The 13,930-nt window shown below is 46.6% G+C and overlaps 1 long non-coding RNA gene and 1 pseudogene across 1 annotated transcript in view; one reads left to right on the top strand and one right to left on the bottom strand.

The window, feature by feature from the left end:
* Positions 1-13,930, bottom strand: part of LOC135900917 (uncharacterized) — a 33,039-nt gene that overhangs the window by 15,145 nt on the left and 3,964 nt on the right. The window lies entirely within an intron of this gene.
* LOC135900916 (peptidyl-prolyl cis-trans isomerase NIMA-interacting 1 pseudogene) lies at positions 4,194-5,260 on the top strand (annotated as a pseudogene).

Genomic DNA, 13,930 nt, shown 5'->3' with positions numbered 1-13,930 from the left:
GCTGCGGTGGTTTGTCGTCCCTATGCTTTGCTTTCAGAGGGGCGGCTGCTCGCGACGTGGAAAAGAAAGCGTACCGAACAGTGTGTGCGACTTTCAACGAATTGATAGGAAACCAATAGAACGGCTGGCGATTTATTTCCAGCTTGAAAAAAAAAAAGAGAAAGGTTTCTTCTTTTTTGGTTCTTTGTACACTCAGCACGTAATATGGGTGAACTAATTTCTCGGAACATGTCAAGCTACGGTGAATAACGTATGCCACGTCGACCAAGAGAGCTTCGACGTAATGCGCTATTATTAGCGCACGCGAGAGGTAATGGCGCGTAGTATAAGTATATTTCTAAGTGTATGCTTCCCGTTAATATTCTTTCACTGTGCATGCGTAAGTGTAGAATCTAGTATTTAAGGGGTATCATCATAAAGTCTCTTGATAATTTGTGTGCCGCTTTGCACTTTTTAACACTCCTCTTTTATTCCTATCCGGGTTTTCACTGCCTTTTCTTCTTCTTGCCTTATTGAACGCGGCTGCTTATCCGTGCACTAATCTGCAATAGGCAGAGCGCCAATAACGGGGGTACGCGCTGTTTCGTATATGGGGTTGATAAGGGGCTCACTGGGAAACAGTACGAAATGGTACAGCTCGTTTGTTTTCAAAATTGACTGTCTTCATTGTATTACACTGCATAAAAAGTGAAAATAAGACCCACCACAATACGTATTCCCTAAAAGTAGAACTGCTGACAAGGAAGTGCCACGAGCAGGCGCTTCTAGTACTTCGTGTGCTGCCTCCATTGACGTCTACGCTGCTCTGGCATTCCGCATAGCGTCAGGTTAGCAATATCCGTAGCATAGTGGTAGATGTGCTATGGCGTTTCACTGCTAAGAAAATAAGCGGTCACGTTTCAATTCCAAGCCCGCGGCGGCTGAAATCCGATAAGAGTGTAATACAAAACCACTCGAGCACCGTGCTCTATAGGTGAACGGCAAAAAACGAACTCAAGCAGTCAAAACTAATCCAGAACCTTATGTACGGCGTCCCGCAAATCCCACTGTGTTGCTTTGAGAAACTGTTTTCTTTTTTTTTTTACCGATCAATCGAAAGTCTCCAGGAACGATCGATTGGTGCTTCGAAGTAACACGCATAAATTCATCACCGTGGGAATAAAATATTGGTGTGGCCCTGACGATACTCCGATCAGCGCGAGGCTATCGACAAACAAAGCTCGATAAAAGGAATCGGTAAAGTTCTTGGTGCTTTTGAGGCAGACGGGTCGCGGAGTTCTACAAGGCGCTGTTCTGGGTCTTACATTTCTGCATCAGCAGGCCGTATATTCCTAGTCATTTGTGCACGTAGCGTGCATCGTGAACCCTGATTTTTGAGCTTTAGAAGCTGTGCCGCTGTGCGTTCCGACAGCATATATACGTTCTTGTTGGAGTATCGAGCGACGAAAAACGAGAAATAAGAAACGACAGAGTTTCTGACAGAATATGTAACGACGTTATCGAGTCGACGAAAATGGAAGCAATCTATTATCATCGATCTGAACATCTAGAGTTTGAGCGAGTCATTTGATTTTGGCTTCCAAGTACATGTTGTTTCTGTTTGATATACCGTGGGTTTTTTTTCTTAATTATTTCTTCTTTGATCAGGACACCTTCGCTCACAGAAATGCATATTTTACATGATAAGACAGGGGTGGGGGGGGTCTAAGCAGTTACCTTGATGCGATCTTCTTTTCGTCTCCGATTACTTCTGCGCAAAGTGAGGCCTTGGAAAAGTTTAAGTGAGACTCACTGAACATTCATTTATGCATAATTCACGGTTCCGGGTCGGACAAATCTTTGAATAGTCGGCACCGTCTTTTCGGAGCTCCAGCCTCAGCTCTTCATACTCTATCTCATCTCATCGCTACACCCTCGCGATTCTTTTTTGTGGCATTGTATTCAAGGTGTCCTTAATATATACAGATCCGCACAAGAATGTTATCGCTTGTGCCCAGCTCTTTCTTTTTTTCTCACACGAAAACTTGAAAAAAGAAAGCTTAGGAGGGAGTCCCACCTGACACTCTTGAAGCATAACCACAAAAAATAAGGGGGAGTCATAAGAAGACCTAAGCACGTATTGGTCATCGGTTGTCCTCATAGTCTCTGTACGTAGCTGCGCTGAGTTCGTCGTCTGCTTGCATGTATTTTTCGTTTTTTTCCCCTCTATATCTGCATATCTGCTTCGCCTTTCATGACTTGTAACACATTAGACAGAATAAACAAAACGCCAACCGAAATTGTTCATTCCATGTGTTCCCGGTGTCAGCGAAGCTTTGGCGTGTACCCTACGTACGTATAACGTGCAAGTTGCCCAAGTTCCTCGCCACAAGCTACGCCACGAGCTGATAAACGTCAAGGATAAGTTATCCCCGGCGTTATTTATAGGACATCCTGCGCAGACTGCGATCACGTTTACGTTGGCGGAAGCGGCATTTTAGAGAGGCGCCTCAAGGAGCACATGAGCGGCGTCAAGAGAAAAAAGATCGCTACGAATGCACTCGCTAAACATGCAGATACCACGCAGCACGATATCAACTGGACCTACAGGCTTCAATTATCGCCAGGGAAAAGAAATGGTTACAAAGTCAATTATCTTGGGATCCCTGACTATAAAAACAAACAAACAAACAAACAAACAAACAAACAAACAAACAAACAAACAAACAAACAAACAAACAAACAAACAAACAAACCAGAATCGGAAAGACGGTGATCTCCCGCTTGCATAGACAAGGTACTTTTAGGAGCTTAGTGAAGGGAACTTGAGTCGGATGACGGCGCAAATCATCCTGCTGGCGGAGCACCGCCGAGGAGATACAGAACTCCCTGCCGCTTCCCCGTCGCCAGTCACGATGTAACCGACCATGCTCACCGAACGAACGCTTGAGAGCAGCACGATACCATTACGCAATCGCTACATCACGTGGATTTTTTTCATATTTCGCGAGCTTTTTTTTTTGCAACCTGGAAAAAAAAAAGAACGCTACGTGAGACGTATCCTACAGGAAACAACTCGATCAGTGGTTTCTGAAAGTGCTCTGCAAATCTGCGTATCGTACTTGGGGTCCTCAGCCAATAATGAAAAAATTGGGTAATTAAATTAATTAACAAGTCACGAGGAAAGGGAAAATATGCCTGAGGTACTAAGGCTATCGCGAATAGTATGCGTTCGGTTCGATTCGTTTCCGACGTGCCTTTCGTTTTTAAAATATTGGCACAAGTTAATGGGACACCCTGTAGAGCACAGCGTTCATATCCCCCCCCCTTTTTTTGTAATATTCAAATTCAAATTCTTTATTTATCCATGAAAACACACTAAAAGTGTGTCCCGTACTGTTTGGACCCGTAGCCGTAGGCCGTAAGCTTGAAACACACCAGTTGAGCTACATAGCGTTATTTTTCAACATCTTCATCTGAAATTTGCCTGATGGATTTCAAGAAACATTTCTAATGTTGCCTTGGAAACGTGAATGAAAGCTATGTTCCCATGTAAGTTACTCAAAATATTACGCATATTTTTATTTTTCACTTTTGCCTTACAGCGACTTCAGTAACTGCGGCGACCCCTGGGCTTAACTATGTTGTGGCCACGAACATAACGGGGTGCATATTCTTCAATGAGTAAGAGAAAATAATGAAATGAATTTACAAAGACCGCCACATTTCACTTACAAAGCGCCCCAAAACCATACATTCTCATGTGGCACTGACGCTGTGGTGTCCTTCGTGAAACTGTTTTCCAGATGTTTCGCATGATAACATAGATAAGTTTTGTTTTTAAAGAATTATCGTAGTATGCACGCAAAAGAGCGCGGCATGAAGCAATTTTCGAATAGAATCCGTAGAATGGTAGCGTCTCCAAAAATGAAATTAAGTACGTGGCGCAATCATGCCCAATCTCAAATACTATACAGGCGTGATCTCCGCTACGTCTACAGTTGGCGCGCGCATCGCATGCGATTGCTGCGGGGCTCATTTTATGCAACAGATACAGCTGCTGCGTGTGCGTTTTGTTACTTTTTTTAGAATTCGATTACGAACCTTATATTTATTATTTCGCATTTAGTACACCCAGAGTAACAATCTGTGCAATAACACCATAATTACAATGACCCAGCGCGCGCGCAGGTTCTTTTGAACAAAGCGCAAGCAGAGGAGGACTGTAAAAGCTAACATTTATCGCTCGAGTTGAAACAAGTAAAAAAAGATTAGTTTAATGTTCTGACGAAAGTGGCGCAATAGATATTTGATTGAACTTATTTCTTTTTAGAAGTACTTAAACGTTTGTGTTTGTAGGAAGTTGGAGTACTAATTAGATCAGAAAGCTTCAAAGATGGCAGACGCCGGCGATTTGCGTGCCTTACCGGCGGGCTGGGAAGAGCGGATGAGTCGATCGACGGGCGAAGTGTATTATCTGAACACGCTAACCAAGGAGAGCCAGTGGGACTTTCCCGAACAACCTGCACAAGCCGGATTCCTGGGACTGATCGGATTTGAGCATGTTTGGTGTTCGCACTTACTCGTCAAGCACCATCAATCGCGCCGGCCTTTCTCTTGGCGCGAGCAAAAGGTCACCCGGACGCGGGACGAGGCGCTCGCGCTCATCAAACGCTTCCGCGAGCAGATAATATCCGGCAAGATGACGTTCGAAGAGCTGGCCAGCCAGTACAGCGACTGCAGCTCGGCCAAGAGGAAGGGCGACTTAGGTATGTTCGGCCGTGGCGCGACTCAGAAGGGCTTCGAGGAGGCAGCCTTCGCGTTGAATGTGGGCGAGCTCTCCGAGCCCGTATTCACCGAGTCCGGCGTTCACCTCATCCTGCGGACCGCCTAGGACTTTTCCTGCCCTCGGCTGCACAGTGACTTTTGACAGCTCCAGGCCGACACAGCGTGTTGGGCCAATGGTTGGGCCGACCGAGTGCGTCTCCTGACAGGTCCTGCGCAGCAAGATGCCGAGGGTTAAGAACGACTCTCCGTTTGGGGCTGGCCCGAGTGCTTCACACTCAGCAGGTGCCTTGCGAGAAGACATCGCCGTGTTCGCATACACGTGTAACTGCTGTTTCATGTATCGAATTCAAGGTTTGGTTGGTGTGTTCTCTCTTCGTGTTCTTCTTCTTTTCTTTTTTTTTTTTTGCGGTGCTGAGTGGTCTTATGCGACTGCTCGTTGAGTCATGTGGTGTGCAATAAAGCAGCGGAGCTGTGCATTCCCTTTTTTCGATGACCCTGTGGTCCACATACATTTACTCACGGGTGTACATCATGCATTACATTACACGTGTCTCGATGCTAAATTCACGCCGTAAATATTCATGGGCGCGTCGCTGCGTGTGGTTGTGCTAGAATTTCACCGCTAGCTTGTAACCCGATCGAGTTGCGCTCAAATGCGCATATCGTCTAATTGTACGTACCGCAATGTGTCTGCTTGTGATAGGACTTGAGCATAAGGGCGTTTATGCACCGAGCATTAGGTACTAGCGGGCACTAGTAAGCAGCTGTGGATGCGCTTTGAACTTCGAGTTTATTAATGCGTAAGCATTCTTTGCCGAGTAACCCAGCTCCGTCACGCGACAAGTGTAATGCCTTTTATCTGCACAAAAATGTGTCATTTGTGAAGACATTTACTTGTTAAATTAGTGTGAATATATTTGACTGGCAGCTTTATAAGCCATTACGAACGATTTAAACCGATAAAAAGCTGATCAGAGAGAATACCCATAGGGATGGCTCCATAGAAAATATATGGGGAAGCTTATGGCAGCGGTGGGTCAAGTGAAATTCAGGGTTGACCAACTTTCAATTTCGGGGTGGGCCAGCTTCATATTTCAAGTTGGTCCAGCCCCAAATTTCACTTGACTGAAACGTAAAAATGGCTGTGGCTTAGGTAAGGTTAAGCCCAGGATGCGAAGCATACTAGCCTTTATTTTAGTTGTTGAACCACTGTTTAGCTTGGTGAACTGCTGTTGCTTGGCTATATTTGGTTCGGCTAGACGAAGAAACAACTCATGCGTTACTCTGCTTAGCCTTGGACGCCCCGCATTGGACGCGGTGAGCGTCGAGCAACGCAGCGTTCGGCGCGGCAACGAAATGTGCGCCTGAGCAAGCGACGCACGCCTGAGCCTTAGAAACAGCTCGTTTCTAAGGCAACACCGCATTCACTAGAGGCGCTTTTGTACCGCTTTAAAGCATCGTACTCGTGGCTCAGTGGTAGCGTCTCCGTCTCACACTCCGGAGACCCTGGTTCGATTCCCACCCAGCCCATCTTGCAAGAGTTGAGCCGAAGCCACTTCTCCTTTGTCGTGACGTCACGGTGTCACGTGGTTTCAAGGCGACACCGCCGCGCCTGAGGAGCTGGGTTGAGCCCTCGTAATATGCTTCGCATAAAAACAGAATCCCGCGCGCCCTTATTCTTAGGACAGTGCATGAGCCTCCTCGCCAGCAAACACGACAACACAGCTCTCGCTTGCCGGTCACATGTCCCTCCTACGGCGCACAGACAGCCGTCATCAGTGCGAATAAGCCGAGTTTCGTGAAACACAGAGCATGCCAAAACACCAGCGGAAATACATCGCGCAGTAAGAAAATGAGATAAAAAGACAAACATTTTGAGGGATAGAGAGAGAGAGAGAGAAAGAGAGAGAGAGAATGAGTATGAATAAGTAGAAGTGATCTGATCACGTTTCCACCTGAGTCGCTATAATTTAAAACTAAAATATTGCCATGCATTGATAACTATACATGCCATGTACCTTTTACCGATCTGGGTGCCGTCTCCACTGCAAGAATCCTAACCCTGAATAGGAATATTTGAATGAACTAGACTGTGCATGAACAACTAGTAGAAAAAGCTTGTGGATAGGGAGTGAAGCAAAAAAAAAAGTATTTTTCTTTCACAGCCCAGGGCAAGCCCTCTTGACCAGACGACCGCATGCTGAGGAGTCTGCAAACGCAAATTCAGACTACATTTTGGAACTTTGGAGCTTTGAATTTCGCGTTCACAGAGCAGGATATTCACAAGCTTTGCTTGGCACAATTTTTTTTCACCTGATTGCAGATGCAGTTTTGCGAACGCAATCAGCGAATGGTGCCGTGACCGAGCTACGACTGACCGCTGCTCCGTTCTAAGCAACGAAGCTCTACGTGCCGGCCTTGCGATGCCGTTTACGAAGTCTGCAGAAACACGCACACATCGCAATTCCTAATCACTGCTACACAAGCGTACACGCACATACAAGGCCCTTTCGTATTTCTACCAACAGTTCAGGTCTTGTAGGGAAGCTCGTACTTGAGACGTACCACCTTCAATATAGCTCGAACACGATCCAGTCACTCTAATGAAGGTAAGCCAGTTCGCAGTGGTTGTTCGCTTGTTTGGCTCTCGCTTTGATTCCGTTTCTTGCGTGAGTGAACCGTGTAACTTGGGCATTATAAGGCATTTCACGCTGTCGGAGCCTCGCGATGACCAATAACCGGCCTAATCAAGTTACGCGCCACCACAAGGACGAGGCGTGCCTGCCGTAACCAATTTACTTAGGAGCGGCACAGAATGACGTGCACAGAAGCCACCCTAGCGGGGCCCCGCAGTGCCGTCTGAACACGAAAACATGGCTCCACGTTTCATCGATTTATGCTTTCGCGCTGATCTTGCGACGGCATGTCAGCAGCTAGTACATGCGCTCAGTGCGCCTCTGGACGCAATCACACCCCATTCGATCATCCTGTTAGAGCATGGCGCTACCTTTATTTTTATCAGGCTGAGCTAGTGATGGTTCTTCAACCCAGTCACGGCCGCCCAGTTCCATCAAGTGGCCGCTGCACAGTCTACAGGGAGGTTGTGGGTGTGTGTAGAGCGTTCGAACGGTAAGCTTTCGGCTTGGCGCGCAACGGCTAATGAGAACGCTTGCGTTGAGATACACGTACTGGTATCTGAGCGTGTGCAGCCACACCAACGGATCTGTCAACACTTTTTTTACACACACAGGCATACGCGCACGCACGCATGCGCGCACATGCTCGCATACGCGCGCACACACACGCGCACACGCACGCACATACACACCCACCCACAGGCACGCACGCACGCACGCACACAAACAAACAAACAAACAAACAAACAAACAAACAAACAAACAAACAAACAAACAAACAAACAAACAAACAAACAAACAAACAAACAAACAAACAAACAAGCGAACAAACAAACAAACGCAAAATCTAATTAAAACTTTATTTTGTTTTTGTTGAAAGCAACCAAGCAGCCACGTAATACCTTCTGCTCTGAAGATGGCTGCCCATGGCCGCTCAAAGCAAATGCTTGAACATAATAATATCATAGCAAGAAAAGAAACGCAGGACATTCAAAGGCAACAAAGAGACCTGCGAGTACGTAAGTGTGCAAAGCTGAAAACACCCATACAAAAAGGTCCTTCAGGAAATGTCAGGAGGATGATGATCACAAGCTGTACATCGTCTCCCGCGGAAGTTATGCTACGAAGACTCTGCAAGGCGTAATAAGGAGCTGCAGCCCATGCGAAATATCGCCAGTGCTGCGCGCCCGAGGGAAAATGCATTTCCGGCTCTCAACTGACCTCGCTGTAAGAACAGGACTCCCTCTGTTCGTCCGCTCGTTGGGCATGCGCTGCCCTTCTGTGTGGCACATCTTGCAAATAGATGTCCCTGGCTGTACCATGCTTCGGGGGATGCATGTCAAGCTCGGGTTTCTGCATCATCGTATTCCCTAAACCTGTCGTTTTGATCATCGCGTTTCTCGTTGCCACCGCAAAAGTGGCTTTGCTGCAACAGCGGATGCTTCTTCCTCAGCCTTCCGACCATTCCGACCCCCGGAAACGAATTATTTCGTCTCGTCTCATCTTACAACAAGTACAGTCCCGGGCAGTTTTTTTTTTTACCTCGATTTGTTGGCTGTGCTCTGTTTCACAGCTACGCCGCAACACATTGGACCGTACAAGACATGCGCGAGGACTAGAGTGCGCGTTCGATACGGAGACCCTTAGGTGATGTCCTGGACGATACAGAATTTCGCCATATGAATTGCGCGTTGTTGACGTTTTGAGCCGATCAGAGACGACGGCGTTGGTGCACCGATATCCCATCAATGTTGACGTCATGGCGAATTCGAAAAATATGGCCTTCTAGTACGACGTCATGACGCGGAGGCTGCGTTTAGCGGGAGGCGCCTTGGGAAGCGTATATTAGCATGCTACCCACCAGCTCTTTCTGCACGAGCGCGAGAATATTGTAAACTGCTACGTCACAAAGATTCAGTGGTGCTGCTTGCAACATTGCATGGGGGCTAATAAAGTTATCATTATTACTGGTCATAATTTCGACATCGACAAGTTCGTAATTAATAATCGACAATAATAATCGACAAGTTCGTAATTACATTTGCAAATAGTTTTGTTTGAAGTGTGTGACGAATAGAGAAGTAGAGGAAGAGCAGTCGTCTGCTGTTTTTGTGCCTGTATAATGTCTCCTCGTTCACAAGCATTTAGCTTGTCAATAGTTAGGGAATAACAAAATCATCGACGCCATATACCACGATGAAACCAGTGCCATAGTTGGAATTCGGGATAGAATGGAAAAGTGAGAATTATATCGCGGATAAGAATTTCATCCTTTAACGAGCCTGCTTGGAGCAAAACAAACACTACAGATCACCGAAATGTTGATCTAATTAATGAACAAGTTTATTTAGCTTTTACCGTTAGCATTCCTTCGAGGAATTTCTCGATCGGCGAAGCGCGGGCACCACGGATCGTAGACAATTTATTCGCTTTTACTCATTAACTTGAATGAGCGAGGGATTGTGCGCAGACAGTTGGACGTAAAGCTGTAGGTTTCGGTGCAAGCATGCGGACGACGTTTTACGACGTGCAGCTAACGAGGATGAGCTGCTCAATTACGGCGTTTTAAATCAACGTCGCAATCACGGTTGAAGCGCTCTTCCTACTACATCTCGTCCAATGGAAGCACTCAAGGGGGCAACACGTGGAGAAATTGAGGCAGTTCTTCCCGAAGTCACTATTGTTACTATACTTGGATCGGATTGGGCGATAAATAGTGAAAGCCCCTGCGCACGCTATATTAATTAACCTTTCAGCTCCTCCGTCGTCGTTCAGCTCAGCGAATCCGGAGGCTGCATTTCGAGCTTTGGTCGAGGGTCAGTGCGCTCTTAACTGCATCCATTCCTGCGAGACAAGGTTCGGTAAGCCTCAATAACTCCACACATTAGCCAGGACTATAACGGCGCTCCTCAACGGACGCTCAGTGGCCGGTAAATGGCGCACGCACTGGCGCCAGCAGAGCGCAATGCCGATGAAAACAGCGAAGTGGCTGCCAATCTTCCCATGCGTAGTCGTTGACTCGTAACGGCCATCCTCTTCAGAATAATTTAGGTTGTCTGGGAAGTTTTTTAACGTTTCTTACATCATCGCCTGGGTGATGTTGCAAGCTTAGACAAGAAGCCGTGGTAATCGTAACGATCGAAAAAAGAGCAATGAAAGGATAGAGAAATCGTCGTTTTCTACGACGCACTTTCTGGAAAGACTGTTGTCGAATGTGGAACCCACCGGGGTATCCCAGTTTCCATGGCGTTACGCTGCTGAGCTCGAGGTCGAGGGTTCTATTCCGGCCGCGGCGACCGCATTATTATGGGGGCAAAATGCAAACACGCTCGTGTACCGTGCATAGGGTGTACTTTAAAGAACCCCAGGTGGGAAAATTAACCCGAAGACCTCCCCAAAACCATGTGCCTCATAATAAGCTCATGGTTTTGAATAATACGTTCACAGATGCAATAATGAAGAGAAGCCATTTTGATGAATAGTCACTCGAGATACATCGTCATGGATTTCGGACTCTGTTTCTACCTTTTGAATGCCCGTGCTCGTTGATAAAACAGTAGGACCAATTGCACGGAATTGGTGAGACGCTGTCAACGTACTTCTTCATTTCCACCTTTTCTACATTTTGTATTCTCCTGTATTCCATATTTCGGATTTTTTAAATGTCAGACCACATCGCATCGCACGCTGCCGTTTCCGAGGATTTTGTGAACCTTCTTTAGTTCACTTCACTATTATGCCGCTTGCCTATACGGCCGTGGATTATTCTTTAAGCCGCTAGACATGACAGAATGTGTTCAACAAAGTACACGTTACTTATTTGCACGTTATGCTACATAGAAAATGTTCTTTGCCAGCGCTTCTTGAACGTTCCGTTCTTTCAAAGCCACTTGTCATCCCCGAACTGTTCAATTCCTTTATCAATTTTTTTTTTCTGTCGTCACTCCGACTTACACATTCTTCGTATTCTTTAAAATCTCATAGTCAAGAGTCCTTTCTCGTTTCCCGCATATTTTTGTTTTAAAAGCGCTTAGATTTAGTTGATGTCGAACTCCGGGTTCGCGCACTCTATTACCGTTCTTGTACGATAACTTTAGTTGCTGGGTATCTGTCACGATCCGCTTAGCAGAGCTCGACTTTCTTTGCGCTGTATTGCATGTCATCAGCAAGGAACAGACCCCAATCGATCTTCCATTTCTTCAGGTCGGTGCCTGCCTCATCAATTTTCACGGATGGACGCAAACATTGTTCGCCTTATCAGTGTTCAGCCACGACCCGCCAGGACGCGTACTGGTTTGTCGAGCCAAAATTGCTGCGAATGGTGCGTCTTTATCGCTCATTTCTCAGCCTGTTTCCCTCGCTTTGGTGACTTTGATTGACTGAATGACAGTTTAGCATCCCAAATATACAAACGGGTTATGAGATGGCGCTTTAGTGAGGGTTCTGGAATGATTTTACTACCCTGGGAATCTTTAGTCGGCACTGAATGCTTGCTTATGTTGTTGCTTTTCAGATGCACGGTACACATGTGTTTTAAACGAAGCATTTCTTGTCTCTTCGTTCTCTATAAGGGATGCTGGCTGCTGTCTTGCACGATTAGCCGGTTTAGGATACAGCGCCAACCGGTACGAACCCGGAACAGCGCAAGGCGACGTGGTCTGGGGTGGCAGGTGATCCATGTAAGCACAAACATGAACTCGAGCACAAACACGCCACCCGCCGTGGTTGCTTAGTGGCTATGGTGTTGGACTGCTAAGCACGAGGTCGCGGGATCGAATGCCGGCCACGGCGGCCGCATTTCGATGGGGGCGAAATGCGAAAACACCCGTGTATTTAGATTTAGGTGTACGTGAAAGAACCCCAGGGGGTCAAAATTTCCGGAGTCCTCCGCTACGGCGTGCCTCATAATCAGAAAGTGGTTTTGGCACGTAATACCTCATACCTTAACAAACACGCCTTCGTCGTCGTTTCGTTGCGTTCTGGTGTAGTTCATTTGGCTGCACTTCCTGCACTAGTTCAGGCAGTGCATCACTTTTGTACTCAATTTGACAGCGCAGCGGGCGCCGCCTTTGCTGCGTTCTTCGATTCGACTCGATGCAATACCAGCTCAACGCGAGTTCGCGGTATTCCAGCACTCGCAATTTAGCAAGTGCGAGCATCACGGGAGATTTTAGTAGCAGACGACATGGCGCAGATCTATTTTATTCGCGGTGCACGGAGGTAGATATTCCCCGCTTTAATTGCAACTGTTACGGAAGTTGGCAGAAGGGGGCGAGGCACAAGTTTGCCGCCCATAATGCCTGTCGGGGCACTCAAGGACAGTGTGTTGGGAGGCTAGTTGGTAAGACATTTTGATGTGAACTTGAACTGCACTAGGCACGAGACACCGAGGTAGAAGAAGACGAGCAAAGGACTAAAGTGCACCTGAAATCTTGGAAGCTTTCTTGATAGCAAGACATGACCCAGATAGGTGCGTCAGCGAACCGTCAGTGTATCTTTTCAAGAGCTTGATTTTTTGGTGTAGATAGGGGCTTGGCGAGGGAGCGTTATATGTTACTTTGTTATAGCGAAAGCTTGACACGGACAACAGAAGGCACATCTGACACACACAGCCGTATTTTCAACAACAGATTTATTCTCTTTTAAAACAGCTTCTGTTGTCCGTGTCAAGCTTGCGATATAACAAAATAAGATATGCCGTACCAACAAGCCCTTATTGCTATCCTCATCGACTTCAATGTTGTATGGTTACGCGGCTATGGTCTGGCTTGGGCTTGTGCATTGTTCGAAGAGGCAGCATTGTGTGACTTCAATAAACCAGTTGTTAGTCTGCGCTCGTCCCGTTTTCTTAAATTATGGGGTTTTACGTGCCAAAAGCACTTTCTAATTATGACGCACGCCGTAGTGGAGGACTCCGGAAATTTCGACCACCTGTGGTTTTTTAACGTGCGCCTAAATCTAAGTACACGGGTATTTTTGCATTCGCCTCCATCGAAATGCAGCCGCCGTAGCCGGGATTCGATCCCGCGACCTCGTGCTCAGCAGCCCAACACCATAGCCACTGAGCAACCTCGGCGGGTGTCCCGTCTTCTTCTACCTCGGTGTCTCGTACCTAGCGCAGTTAAGGTTCACGAAAAATTGTCAGTGCACGTTGGCAAATGCTTGTAACGAGCTAAATTGCTCTCGTTCGAGCGGTTTTCACTTGGGACAAATATCCTGAAAAGAAAAAGAAAAAAAAAGAAAAGAACTCACAACTTCCATTCCATTGTTTATTTATTTATTTATTTACACATACTGCAGCCCCTGCTGGGGCTATAGCAGGAGTGGATAATACAATACATGAAAGAAATACAATAGGCAACAAAGAAAGTTTAGGCGCAGTGTTGAGGGAGTACAGACAAGAATTCATTTTATGGGAGGGAACGGTTGGTTCCTGGTAGCGAATTCCAGGCTTCAATTGTTTTAGGGAAAAAGCTATACTTAAAAGTATTAGTGCGTGCAAAAAATGGTGTAATAAACCGTGTAGT

This window comes from Dermacentor albipictus, chromosome 2 (assembly GCF_038994185.2).
Source record: "Dermacentor albipictus isolate Rhodes 1998 colony chromosome 2, USDA_Dalb.pri_finalv2, whole genome shotgun sequence".
NCBI classification, from domain to species: Eukaryota; Metazoa; Arthropoda; class Arachnida; order Ixodida; family Ixodidae; genus Dermacentor; species Dermacentor albipictus.
This window is presented reverse-complemented; position numbering and strand designations above follow the sequence as displayed.